At 36.9% G+C, this 14,118-nt stretch overlaps 1 protein-coding gene and 1 long non-coding RNA gene across 5 annotated transcripts in view; both read left to right on the forward strand.

The window, feature by feature from the left end:
- Bicra (BRD4 interacting chromatin remodeling complex associated protein) overlaps positions 1-14,118 on the forward strand; it is a 370,087-nt gene that overhangs the window by 35,428 nt on the left and 320,541 nt on the right. The window lies entirely within an intron of this gene.
- The window catches only part of LOC141389330 (uncharacterized), a 29,659-nt gene continuing 28,420 nt past the window's right edge, over positions 12,880-14,118 (forward strand). The window contains exon 1 of the long non-coding RNA XR_012409023.1: positions 12,880-13,044. This is a non-coding gene — a long non-coding RNA (uncharacterized lncRNA). The remainder of the gene's footprint in view (positions 13,045-14,118) is intronic.

A 14,118-nucleotide genomic window follows, 5' to 3' on the forward strand; every position in this document is an offset into this window, starting at 1 on the left:
TTTTAACCGAGGATCTGTGGTATCTTCGTCGTCAGTTAAAGTCATTTTACACAGCCGGATGAGCAGGGATACCAAATTCAGACATGGCTTGGAATACTTTTGAACGTAGGGGGCTGTCGAAGGCTGCTTTAAAATCGACAAAAGGTGGTAGGTGTCGATCTGCATCTCTTGGGTCTTCTCCTGGATTTGCCGCAGGGTAAATATCTGGTCAATGGTGGATTTTCCAGGTCTAAAGCCGCATTGGTATGGTCCAGTTATCTCATTGACCATAGGCTTTAGTCGTTCGCACAATATCCCTGACACGATCTTGTAGGCAATAGGGAGTAGACTTATGCCCCTATAGTTAGAGAATACAGTCTTATCTCCTTTCTTGTGGACGGGACACAGGATACTCTGGTTCCAATCGTCGGGTACTCGTTCTTCCTGCCAGATGGTGCTAACTAGCTGATGAATACATCTTATCAGCGTGTCGCCTCCGGTTTTGAACAGCTCGGTTGGTAAGCTATCGGCTCCTGCTGCCTTATTATTCTTCAGCCGATTTATTGCTGTCTTTACCTCATCTTGGCAGGGCGGTATACATTGAATACCATCTTCTGCGATTGCGTCTGTGGTATCTACGTCGTCTTCGCTGCTATTGGATACCAACAGTTTTGAAAAATGTTCTTTGCATATGCTGAGCACACTATATGTATCAGTTACCAAATTACCTTGCTGGACTCTTTGTTAGAATTTTCGGAATTTTCATTCTGGTTCCTGTACATCCCGCTTTTCCATCGTTTCAAGACGTTTCTCCTCTCTCCTTTTCTCCCGATATCTCTCTCGTGCGCTAGACGTTGCTACGAATTGTAAAGTAGCCCTATATGCCGCATTTGTCTCTTCGGTAGAAGGGGGTGGGGGGTCCGGGCCCCCAGGGCCCCCCTCCGTACGTCCCTGGTTGTAGATCTATCTATTATTTTATGTTTTGATTTTGTATTGGATATCATGTTCTTCTTTCTCATACCGAAATGATGAAAACAAAACATACTTGACCCATCCCAAGGTGTGACCAAACACTATATAAACACTTCAATATATAAATACAAATACTTGTGTATCTTATATCTCCATATCTTGAAACTTTGTTTAAAAAAGTAAAACCCTAAAAGTCATAAAAAACGTTAACATGAAATTGATGGTGATGATGTTTCAACAGAAAAAAAAAGAATAAAGACGAATGTGACGAAAAGGCAATATTCAGAGAGAGAATGAAAACAAATAAAAAAACTTACACCACCGAAGACCAACAACCATGGTAGTTGGTAAGAATAAAATTTATGGTCGTTAAATGTCGGCGACTACATAAAGAGCAGAAGAAGAATTTCAAAGAATGAAAGAAAAGCTGTTAACGTTTCCTCCATACCAGTATGAAGCAAGAACGACACGCAAAAGGTGAAGAGATAATCCAAAACGTATGACGTGATTTGCATATAAAAGTTTTATTAGCCAAATTATTGACCTGATGTTTTGACTTTTTTCTTTAAGAAGTTATTGTCATGTCTGCATCGTAGATCTAGAGCTGTGACTAGACAGGACTTTAATAAAGGTTTTAATACATATTATGTGCAGACATGTCCATATTAACAACATAAAAATTTCAACTTAAGTCATTAACTTGGCACTTCATTTCCTCTCTTGTGGTCTCTTTCCATTTCATATCGTTTCTTTTTATTTGTTTTATGTTTTCATCTGAAATTATTTGCTACGTTTTAATTTAGTCTTTAAATTCTTCATGGTAGCGTATAAATATTTTTCTCAAGATTTCATGATTATTATTGATATGCTTCTTCTTTCTTCATCACACTCCACGCACTAATGGTAATAGTAAGTCTGGCGTATTATTATTGTGTCCGTGTTCAGTTTTGCTTTTGTAGGTCATGGTTTTATAAAAACACAACAATAAAATACAAATACTATTTTAATAGAAATTACTTAGGCTTAAAAAATTACATTTAATTAACTATACCCAAGATAAGTTATCTAATAGCATCATTGTGTTGCAGATCACCTGGAATCCTAATTTATCTCTGAAAAGGGAGTATTAAGTGGACAAAGAAATGGCGTATTGCACGTAGGAATGTCACATGAAGTTCGCATGTTGTTTTCAATTTTTTATTGCACAATATAAATTTGTTGTTTCATTTCTTCGCTTAATTTTAAGAACTTTCTTTTGATATTTTTTTAAAATTTGACCACAGATTGTCTATGTGAGCCTAATTACTTACTTAGGTGGACCTCTAAAAGACATTTGTCTTATAACCCGATCTAGGAAAAGATTTCTCGTCTCGTCTTCTGCTTGTTTACTTCATCGAAGCCTTGGCTTTCCAGTTCAGCGTGTACCGCCATGCGGCCCGTATTTATATGTCTTTATAGCTGATTCATCACCGCTCATTCTTATGGCCTTGCCAACGCAATCACTGTAAGAAGGAAAAACACCTTATTGTTATGGTTAGGATGGTCGTAGAGAAAATCTGATTAGACAGAAACTCATTTTATCAGAAAATAAAACGAATTACGAACATATTTGCATAAAATGAGCATATGCAAAAACATATGCAAGGACTTTTGGCCTGAATATCCCACCGAAATGTTAAGTCTTGGTTGGGGGAATGAAACTTTACACCTGATATTTGTCCCCATAGGTCCACGTATTCATGTAGCCCCCATAGAACGGTACCTCCCGATTTCCGATATTTTGAAGGTTGTGCCCTCAACAGTACACTGAAATGGCTGACATTTTGTATTAAGTATTCGTTGGGGGTATAAAACTTTCCACCTGAATTTTGTCGGTATAGGTCCACGTCTTCATATAGTCCCCACCTTCATATAGTCCCCACAGAACGGTACCTCCCGATTTTCGGTATTTTGAAGGTTGTGGCCTCAATTTCCCACAGAAATGACTGAAATTTGGTATTTCGTCTTCGTTGGGGGTATTAAACATTCCACCTGGAATTTTTCGTCTTCATATACCCCATAGAACGGAACATCCCGTTTTTCGGTATTTTGAATGTTGTGGCCTCAATATAACACCGAAATTACTGAAATTTTGTATTTGGTCTTCGTTGGCCGCATAAAATATTCAACCTGAAATTTGTCGACACAGGTCCACGTCTTCATATAGCCCCCATAGAATGGTACCTCCCGATTTTCGGAATTTTTAAGGTTGTGGCCTCAATACGCCACCGAAATTAATGAAATTTGGCATTTAGTATTCCTTGGGGCTATAAAACTTTCCACTTAAAATTTGTCGGTATAAGTCCACGTCTTCATATAGCCCCCATAGAACAGTAGGATTCCTGGTATTTTGAAGGTGGTGGCCTCAATATCGTTCCGAAATAACTAAATTTGATTTGATGGTTGTGGCTGTGGTTATACATTTCTCTATTTTATTGACTTTTGTTTTTTTGTACCTATTACTGAAATATTTGTTGCATAAGAAAATATGTAAAATGCAAAAATTTTGCATATTCACATATTATTTTTTGCATATGCAACATTTATGCATTTTGCATAAGTCATATGTTTCGATTGCAATTAATCAGAAGGCAAAAATATACTTTTATCTTTTACGCAATAGGGAGCAGACTTATGCCCGGTAATTGATACAATAAGACTTATCTCCTTTCTTGTGGACGGGGCACAGGATATTCAGATTATAATCGTCGGGTATGAGTTCTACGTGCCAAATGGTGGTAACTAGCTGATGCATACATCTTATCAGTGTGTCGCCTCCGGTTTTGAACAGCTCGGCTGGTAATCAATCCATCGGCTCCTGCTGCCTTATTATTCTTCAGCCGGTTTATTGCTGTCTTTACCCCATTTTGGCCGGGCGGTATATATTCAATATCTCTCTTTCCTGCGGAAAATACGTGTTTCCTCTCTCCTATTCTTCCGATACCTCTCTCGTGCGCCACGCGTTGCTATTGATTGTATATTTGCCCTATATGCCGCATTTTTCTCTACGTTAGCAGCACGATACTTTTGGTCATACCATGGGTTCCTTGGTGGAGGCCTCTGGTACGCAAGTATGGATTTCGTGGCTGTTTGCATTGAGTGGACAAAACTTTTCCTCTGTGCTGATATGTTATCGGAAGGAGGAGTGTTTACTAAACAATTGGGTCAGTTGACTGGAAATGCTGTGACCGCTATCTGTTCTGATTGCAGCTAACCGGTGTCCAACTTTCGTGATGTGTCTATTCATACTTTATTTGGGTACGAACCTTTGCTGCTTCGGAACGAACGTACATCCAACACGCTCGATGAATGTCTTCCATCTGCGTGATCAATTTGATTTCTTGTTTTCAGGTCTGGAGACAGCCAAGTTGATATGCTTAAATCTGGTACTGCTAACTACGATTTTGCCGCTGCGAAGTCTATCAGCCATTGTCAGATGTTTCACTGTAGAGACTGAATTTCCCGACTGTTGGGTCAAAGATATTCCCCCCTTCCAATATTGAGATGCTTAAATCTGGTACTGATAACTACGTTTTTGCCGCTGCGAAGTCTATCAGCCCTTGTCGGATGTTTCACTGTGGAGACTGAATTTCCCGACTGTTGGGCCAAAGATATTTCCATTCCAATATTGGCAATAAAATAGCTTAGAAGCATTTTAATGTCATGATCAGGATAACGGTCATATGTTTCTTTTAAGCGCTAGTAAAATATATCTTTGATCTGCTCGTCCTTGATCTGCTCGTCCTTTTTTCCGGATTGTAGCAAGTCTTTCTTTCTGTGAGGTGAAGCTGGAGACCAGATGTTATAACATCCTACCAACTACCAATCCGCAAACAAACTCATGCTGTAACACAGTGCGTCACCTTTAGGCTGTGACGCCTTTCCCAATACATCGTATTTCCAGTATGACAGTGGTGTCGGCCTTATATTTTTCATGTACATCTGCCAATGTACAATACAGAGTGCGAACATTCCAGATGCAGTTTAGCAGATCAATGTCCTTAAAACGTTTGCGGGGTCGTCAACTTTAGAGGTGTTTCTTTATACCCTCAGCCTTTAGGCTAGAGACAAAAAATGTGCCTCCTCGAAATAACGGTTTTAGACCCCAAGTACACTGAAAGAAAATGCTTCGTTGTATGAATGAACGGGTTTCATTGATTATTTTTCATTGATTCTATGAAACATTCCATTAATATAATGAAATGTTTCATTCATGCAATGAAATTTTAAAACAACAACATTGTTCCACAACATCCCATACGGGACAAGGGAGACTTCTCTCATATCAATGAGTGCACCCCGATTCATATTTAGCTCAATGATATGGGACCTACTGTTTATCGCCGAGTCCGAACGGCGTGTCCTAAGACACCACTTATAGAGAAGTTTTTCAAGGCTGAAATACTCAGGAAATGTCGCCAACATTACTGAGGGGTATTTTGCCACCGTTGAAAAATGTTTGATGTTGCCTGGCCGGGGAATCGAACCACCGACCTTCTGCGTGCAAGGCGGGCGTGCATACCATTGCACCAAGGTGGCAATGAAATTTTACGTTATTTAAAATTCAATGATTTTTGGTTTCATTGTATAAACGAAACGAATTTCATTAATGCAATGAAACTTTTAATTTCTATAAATTTAAAAAATATGTATGTTTTGAATTCAAACTAAATAGAATGGGTAGTACGCAAACATCTTTTTAAAAAAAAAATGGCGAAAAATGTATATATTCGATGTGTTTGGTTTGCTTTAAAAATGAATGAAACAGTTTCATTAAATAAATGATTTTTTTTGAAATTAGATAAATGAAGGAGTTTCATTGCATTAATGAACAATTTCGTTAATTTTACTTCAATGAAACTCAATGAAACTTTTTTCATTTATTCAATCAAGCTCTACGTTAGATCAAAATCAATGACAAATTTCATTGATACAACGTAGGATTTCATTCATATTACGTAGCTTTTTCTTTCAGTGTATGTTTGGACAAATTTCGCTTCAGACAATTTGGAGTCGATTTAGCCATGTCCGCCCGTCTGTCTAACTGGTTGGTGCGCACGATAATTCTCGAACGGATCAACAAATTCGAACCAAATTTTAGGTACCGTCATATTTTGTCCAATCTTAGTTAAAGTTCGAAGATGGGGCCTTATCGGTCCACTCCTTCGAGTACCTCCCTCACAAAAGTTCAAAATTTCGTATTATTCCTTCCAGATATAGATCGGGTTCGAATATGAACTATATCGGTCCACTCCTTGGGGTACCTCCCACACAAAATTCGGATGAAGTGAAGTTTAAGAGCACATCTCAGATCGTTTTGATTTTTTTTTCAGTAGGTTGTCCTTGCGACTCCTTTTATGACGATACAATTTTGCGAAAGTCCATACTTCCTGAGATATTGGCCTAAAAGCTCCAAGAAATCCTGACGGCACCAACCAAAATGGCAAATCCGCAAGATAATTCTCGTTGGGAGTTTCTGATTAGTACAGACTTTGTACATCGTATTATTTCATCCAGTCATGTATCTGGTTGGAATATGGACTATATCGGTCCACTCCTTCGGGTACCTCCCACACAAAATTCGGAAAAAGTAAGTCTCGCATCGTTTTGATTCTTTTTTCAGTAGGTTGTTCTTGGGCCTCATTTACATTTTTTAATTTATTTCCGGAGTAAGCCAATACTTCCTGAGATAATGGACCATAAGCTCCAAAACCCATTGTTCAAGATAACTCTAAAAATTTTCAAAAGAAGTCTTCGCTTAATTTCAAGACTATCCCATGATAGTTTTTAAAATCTGACCTCAGTCTATATGAGCCTAATTACAATGATTTTTATTCAAGATACCATACAAACCGAACACAACATTATTTTGCCAAGCGGTAATATCAAGGCCACAGATTAAATTAACAGTCGACCTCAAACTTTTTTATTCTTTAATGCAACCCAATGTTATAATTAAGCTTTCTCGTTTCATCCACTTTAAGCACATAATTTATTTCTAACAATAACAGTAAGATTTTCTATGTTCATCATGTCTTTAGAGAAAATGTTTAGGTTTTCATTAATTGTCCTTCCTTTGTTCTGCATCTCTCAATATGTTCAGGTTATTTTTGTAAAAACAACAATAAGAAGTTTATTTTTATTTTTGTTGCCAAAGTCTTGTCTAGACGGATGGAAAGTTTTTTCTTCTTTATTTGTTGGATACGAATCTCCTCCCTTTATTGCACCCAATCCCTCACAAAGTAACAATGAAAAACAATAGAGACAAAGAAGAAATGGTCATCATTAATAACCAACAGTCAAGATTACAGACAGAATTTCCAAGTACTTGAACTACCTTAACTGTTGCTTACAACCAAGCCAAGAGGCAACGAACGAATACAAACGATTCCTACTGGGGAGCAATTGGAAAACTGGGCTATTCATTTCATTCTCTTTGCCAGCCTTTACTGCTGTCTCATGTCTTTTGTAATTTTACTTTATTACTACTCGGGGGTTTGGCAGAAGAAGAAGAAATTAAATTAAACAAAAAAAGTACTACCAATGGAAAACAAAAATTCCAACAATAAGTTGTAGAACATTTCTTCTTCTCAACATGCACCACCAATTGAATAGGGCCAAAACCTGCCCTCTGCAATTTAGTAGTGTTGGTGTAGATGTGAGTCTGAGTTTTCGAGACTTTTGTGAAATATATAAAGACATGTACTTGAATGGGTTCCCTTTTTCTCCATCATCATCATCATCGTCCTTACCATTCTCAAGTAACAAAAGTTCAGGCTATGACCTTGAACTTGCCGCCTTTGACATGACACAGTATGAGAAGAGAATACCAATTGTGAAAATATTTCTTGTGCCTCAAAGCCAAATGATTGTTGGAAATTGTTCAAAAGGACACATTAAGGGATTACTACCACTACCAACATTGCTTTGCATTCACATTTCTATTTCTGCATACCAAAAGCATTTATTTTTCCGAACCCTCTTTCCCCTTAAAATAAAATCTTTTGAATTGGGTCCAATTTATTGTGAAAACTAAATACTCAAAGAGAAAGTGAAATATTTTGGAATGTCCTTAAAGTGTATCGTTTGTTTAAGTGGCTTAGTTTCCCAACTAAATTTCAAATAACAGTAATTAATTAGTTTTGATTATTACATTGCATTCTTTGCTTAATTTTATCTTAACTGTAGTAACGTCGTGATCACCATCACATCAAAATTTTTATGGATATTTTTATTATTCACTTAGTCAATTAGTGTGTCAATGTCTTGATAATCAGGTCATCGCTTGAGAGAACACAAAAAAAGGTGACTCATTCACTTGTGGATATTTTAATGGCATTTCCCATTCGTTCGTGCTGTATTAGTTCGTCTTGTGAGTGAAAAACAAAACGAAATAATTGTTTCAATTAAATGTGGTCATACATTAGACGCTTATTTGTGTCGACGATTACAAAGAGACGTGAATAAATGAAATGCAAAAATAAATAAGGAGAAGAAATTCCATTCCAATAATAAATAATAATACTTTTAACACAAAACAAGTAAGAACGGCGTTAAGTTCGGCCGGGCCGAACTTGTTATACCCTCCACCACAAGTTGTATTGAAGTAAAATGGAATAATAAGTTTCCTTTCGTGTATGAAGAAGACTTAATACTAAATTTCAGCAATTTCGGTAAAACAATTTGATGCACCATTCTATGGCGGCTATTTCAAAGCGTCGATCTATACCGACAAATTTCTGACGGATAGTTTTTAGGCTCAAAGAAGACTAAATACCAAATTTCCTATATTTCGGTAAGAGAATGTGGCTAAAACTAAAAAAATACCGAAAATCAAGAAGTAAGCTTCTATGGGGATGTAGGAAGTCGTGGACCTATACTGATAATACTCTTCTAGAATATTTTATAACTCTTGGAAGACGATTTCAGCCATTTCTGTGTGATAATGAAGAAAAAACCTTTAAGATACCGAAAATCGGGAGGTACGGTTCTATGGGGGCTATATGAAGGTGTGGACCGATACCGACAAAATTCTGGGGGAAAGTTTTATATCCCTAAAGCAGACTACGTACCAAATTTCAGCCATTTTGGTAGGATAATGAAGCTAAAACCTTCAAAATACCGAAAATCGGGAGGTACCGTTATATGGGCGCTTTATGAAGGTGTGGACCGATACCGACAAAATTCTGGTGGAAAGTTTTGTACCCCTAAAGAAGACTACGTACCAAATGTCAGCCATTTTAGTAGGATAATGAAGCTAAAACCTTAAAAATACCGAAAATCGGGAGGTACCGTTCTATGGGGGCTATATAAAGATGTGGACCGATACCGACAAAATTCTGGGGAAAAGTTTTATACCCCTAAAGAAGACTACGTACCAAATTTCAGCCATTTTGGTAGGATAATGAAGCTAAAACCTTAAAAATACCGAAAATCGGGAGGTACCGTTCTATGGGGGCTATATGAAGGTGTGGACCGATACCGACAAAATTCTGGGGGGAAGTTTTGTACCCCTAAAGAAGACTACGTACCAAATTTCAGCCATTTTGGTAGGATACTGAAGCTAAAACCTTAAAAATACCGAAAATCGGGAGGTGCCGTTCTATGGGGGCTATATGAAGGTGTGGACCGATACCGATAAAATTCTGGGGGAACGTTTTATACCCCTAAAGAAGACTACGTACCAAATTTCAGCCATTTTGGTAGGATAATGAAGCTAAAACCCTTAAAATACCGAAAATCGGGAGGTACCGTTCTATGGGGGCTATATGAAGGTTTGGACCGATACCGACAAAATTCTGGGAGAAAGTTTTATACCTCTAAAGAAGACTACGTACCAAATTTCAGCCATTTTGGTAGGATAATGAAGCTAAAACCTTAAAAATACCGAAAATCGGGAGGTACCGTTCTATGGGGGCTATATCAAAACGTGGACCGATATATCCCATTTTCAATACCAACCATCCTGCAAGTAATAAAAACTTCTGTACCAACTTTTGACTCTCTATCTTTAAAATTGCGAGCTGTATCTTGATTTCAACAGACAGACAGACGGACGGACGGACGGACAGACGGACATGGTCAAATCGACATAGAATTTTATGCTGATCAATAATATATATACTTTATAGGTTCTCCGATGAATATTTCGATGTGTTACAAACGGAATGACAAATTTAATTATACCCTCCATATGGTGGAGGGTATAAAAAATAATATTGCAAGTAAAAAGGACATATTCTGCCTTGGTAACAGCGGCTTATGATGTCCATAAAATATATTGATTTTAAATCAATGGTTTTCGGGGAATTCCACACTTTATACGTCATGGACATTCCGAATAAATTTGAATCTTTGCTAATACATGATTACTAGACAGCGATATTTTATGCAACCCCTATTTTTGATCCGATTAATGTCAAATTTTGGGGTTGGGAATAATTTTGACTTCTGATTAAATTGCAATCAAAACATATAACATATGCAAAAAATAAGCAAAATGCATAAATTTTTTTTCCATATGCAAAATTTATGCATTTTACATATTTTCATATGCAACAAATATTTCAATAATATCTTCAAAAATGTTTAAGTATACATTTTTTTCTGTTTAAAATTCTCATCAGACAAGTCAATAAAATAGAGAAATGTATAACCACAGCCACGACCTAAAAAATACCGAAAATCGGGAGGTATCGCTCTATGGGGGCTATATGAAGGCCTGAAACTATACCGACAAATTTCAAGCGGAAAGTTTTATGCACCCAACGAAGACTTAATAACAAATTTCAGCCATTTCGGAGGGATATTGAGGCCGCAACCTTCAAAATACAGAAAATTGGGAGGTACTGTTCTATGGGAGCTATATGAAGACGTGGACCTATACCGACAAATTTCAGGTCTAAGGTTTTATATCCCCAACGAAGACTAAATACCAAATTTCAGACATTTCGGTGGGATAATGAGGTACCGTTCTATGGGGACGATATGAAGGCGTGGGCCTATACCGACAAAATTTATATGAAAAGTTTCATACCCCCAACGAAGATTAAATACCAAATTTCAGTCATTTCGGTGGAATATTGAGGCCAGGCCACAACCTTCAAAATACCGCAAATCGGGAGGTACCGTTTTATGGGGGTTATATGAAGGAGTGGGCCTATACCTACAAATTTCAGGTCTAAGGTTTTATACCCCTAACGAAGACTAAATACCAAATTTCAGTCATTTCGGTGGTACCTTCAAAATAGAGAAAATCGGGAGGTAGAGTTCTATATGAAGACGTGGACCAATGCCGACAAATTTCAGGTGGAAAGTTTTATACCCCAACGAAGACTTAATACCAAATCCCAGCCATTACGGTGCGGTACTTAGGCCACAAATCCTTGAATGTGGTTTTGAATATGCTCATTTTATGCAAATATGTCAAAATATGCAGGATATGGAAAATATGCACAAATTTCTGGGCCTAATTCGTTCTATTTTGTGATAAAACGAGTTTCTGTCTAATCAGATTTTCTCTACGACCATCCTAACCATATATGCATTTGCATAGGATTCCGTTGTCTAATGATTACCGAAACCACAACAATAAACGGATATACCCTCAGCCTCGGACCTAAAGAAAAGAAGTAACACATAATACTTCTGACGTCTATATAATACGATGTAAAACGTTTGATCCAAATCGGTTTCCCCCTTCGAGGGTTATCTTACGTACGTTGGTGCCTGCAGGTTTTTTTTGGGCATTATCTCAAGAAGAGGAATATCCCCTGAAAAAATATGTACTGTTGTAATGGGGAAAGCGAATACAAGGTTTTACAATAAAAAACAAAGGGATTCGTAGTCTAAATTTTGGAATTGTATTAGCGTAGTGTAGCAGCGAGTACAAGTTGCTATAAAAATAAGCAAAACGATTTGAAAGCATGACTTAGAACTCGAAGAAGTGGACCTATGTAGTCCATATTCGAAACTGATGTCCCGTAAAGATATCACGAAACGAAAAGTATGGAACAAATCGGTTTCTCCCTTCGATAATTATCGTGTGCACAATTTTTCCGAACATTTTCGAACTTTTGTGGGGGAGGTATCTGAAGGAGTAGACCGATATGGCTCATCTTCGAACTTAAACTAAGTTTGGACAAAATATAGGCTGATCTGTTCGAAATTTATCGTACGCTCCAACCACTACACATGGTGCCGTAGGGGTTTTTTTAGACCTTTCGGATTATTTCTCAGGCAGTATGGGGGCAGCGAATACAAGTTGTTACAACAAAAATCAAAGCGACTCGAGTGCAGGTCCTAAACTGGACTTTTCCCAAATTCTGTGTGCGAGGTACGCACAAGGCAGTAATTAAGAACTCTCTAATACATCGCAAAAGCATTGGAACGCAGTCAGGCAGTTTTGGTCTTGAAAAGGTGCAAACTTTTCGGAAAATGTTCTAAAACAAAGATTTATGCAGTAGAATTTGGTTTTAGCGAACATGGGTTATAAGAAACGACGTTTATAACGAACAACGTTTTTTGTTCCCACAGAAATTTCCTGAAGATTTGCGCACCCATCCAAATTCTTAAAACGAGCATTATTATAACGAACAAAAAATTTCACACCGAAAGTAAACTTTTTTACAATTTATTAGTATTTTCAGGCCTGCTTCTGAGATTAAGCCGCCGATAGCGACGAATTTGATCACTGTTTAAAATATTGAAATATATAATATTTAAAAGTAAATATGTTTTTTGTTGTTCCTACCCCCACATTGGTCACAGACGCGAATTCTTTGGCCAAAAATCTATTTATTGGCATTCTTATTTTTTGTTGTTTTCTTCGCAATACGGAAGTAAACACACCAAAACAACAAAAACAAAGATTGTTTATTCTAAATTTGCATTTAGCGTTAGGCAAGAAGTTATCAAAGTTGAGATTTCTTTACTGTGTTTTTAATATAGTTGAGTGTGCAGAATTTTGTGATAATTTCTGAGTTATAAAATCGCAGTAAGAAAAATTTAAAGGAGAAAACTGAAAGACGAAGAAGAACGACGAAAGTATGTACAGTGAGTGTCAAAAATATTCGGTTTTCAATTTTACCAACTATAAGACTTCAGTATTTTAGAAGTCCATACCCAATAACCAAAAAAACCAGATACTTAAAAAATGTTGGTCCTGTGGCAATTAACAAATGTATTTAACATGGATTCACGACTATATTCGACTAAATATTCAAAAATAAGCTAAATTTCCTTGTATTTCTACCGTTTTTATAATAAGATATAAAGCAGTGTTTACACTAGTCATCAATGTCATATGACCAGAAATTTTCCATCGTTATACAGTCGCTAATGTGTGCAATATTGGGGATTTTCCGTACGCCATTTACTTTTTGCGTCCACTCCAGCAAAAATGCAGTGAAATCTCCACATTGTTTGTCAAATTATACTAATTTGGTATAAAATATAAAACTTTTACACGCAGGAAGAAAGTTTCTATTCGCATTTATTAAAATGCATACTAATATTGCAGAAAAAATCGTTAATGGAAACTAAAAAAATGGAATGTATTACCGACTATTGCGACTTGCGAAATGAATAAAACGTTGAAAGTTCTCCACATGAGCTTTTTGGTCATTCCAACCCCTGAATATTATCCGACCATCACCAAAATCAATAGACTTCTTTCTCAATGGGACCCCCATGGGACCCACCTACGCCAACCTACTTTGCATCATTGTAAATATGGGATTATTCTACGAGGGCGGTTCGGAAACTTCTTAGCCTATCAATGAAAGAGAATAGTTAGTTTTTCAAAAATATTTTTATTTTTCAATATAATCTCCTGAAACTTCAATACACTTAGTCCAACGCTTTTCTAGCAATTCTATCTCTTGATTAAAATAGTTTTCCTCAAGGTCTTCAAAATAGTGGTTTACAACTGTAATTGCATCTTCATTTGAGGTAAAACGCTTGCCAGCAAGGAATTTTTTTAGATTTGGGAACAAGTAAAAGTCACTGGGAGCTAAATCAGGAAAATAAGGTGGGTGGTCAAGCAACTCGTACTTTAATATGAGCACTTTAGCGGAACTTTACTAATAACTTTTAAAGGAAAAGGTGTAGATTCCTAAAACTTTGCAC

The sequence above is a fragment of the Musca autumnalis genome, unplaced genomic scaffold (genome assembly GCF_047663935.1).
Source record: "Musca autumnalis isolate F117 unplaced genomic scaffold, ASM4766393v1 scaffold_1, whole genome shotgun sequence".
Lineage (NCBI taxonomy): Eukaryota > Metazoa > Arthropoda > Insecta > Diptera > Muscidae > Musca > Musca autumnalis.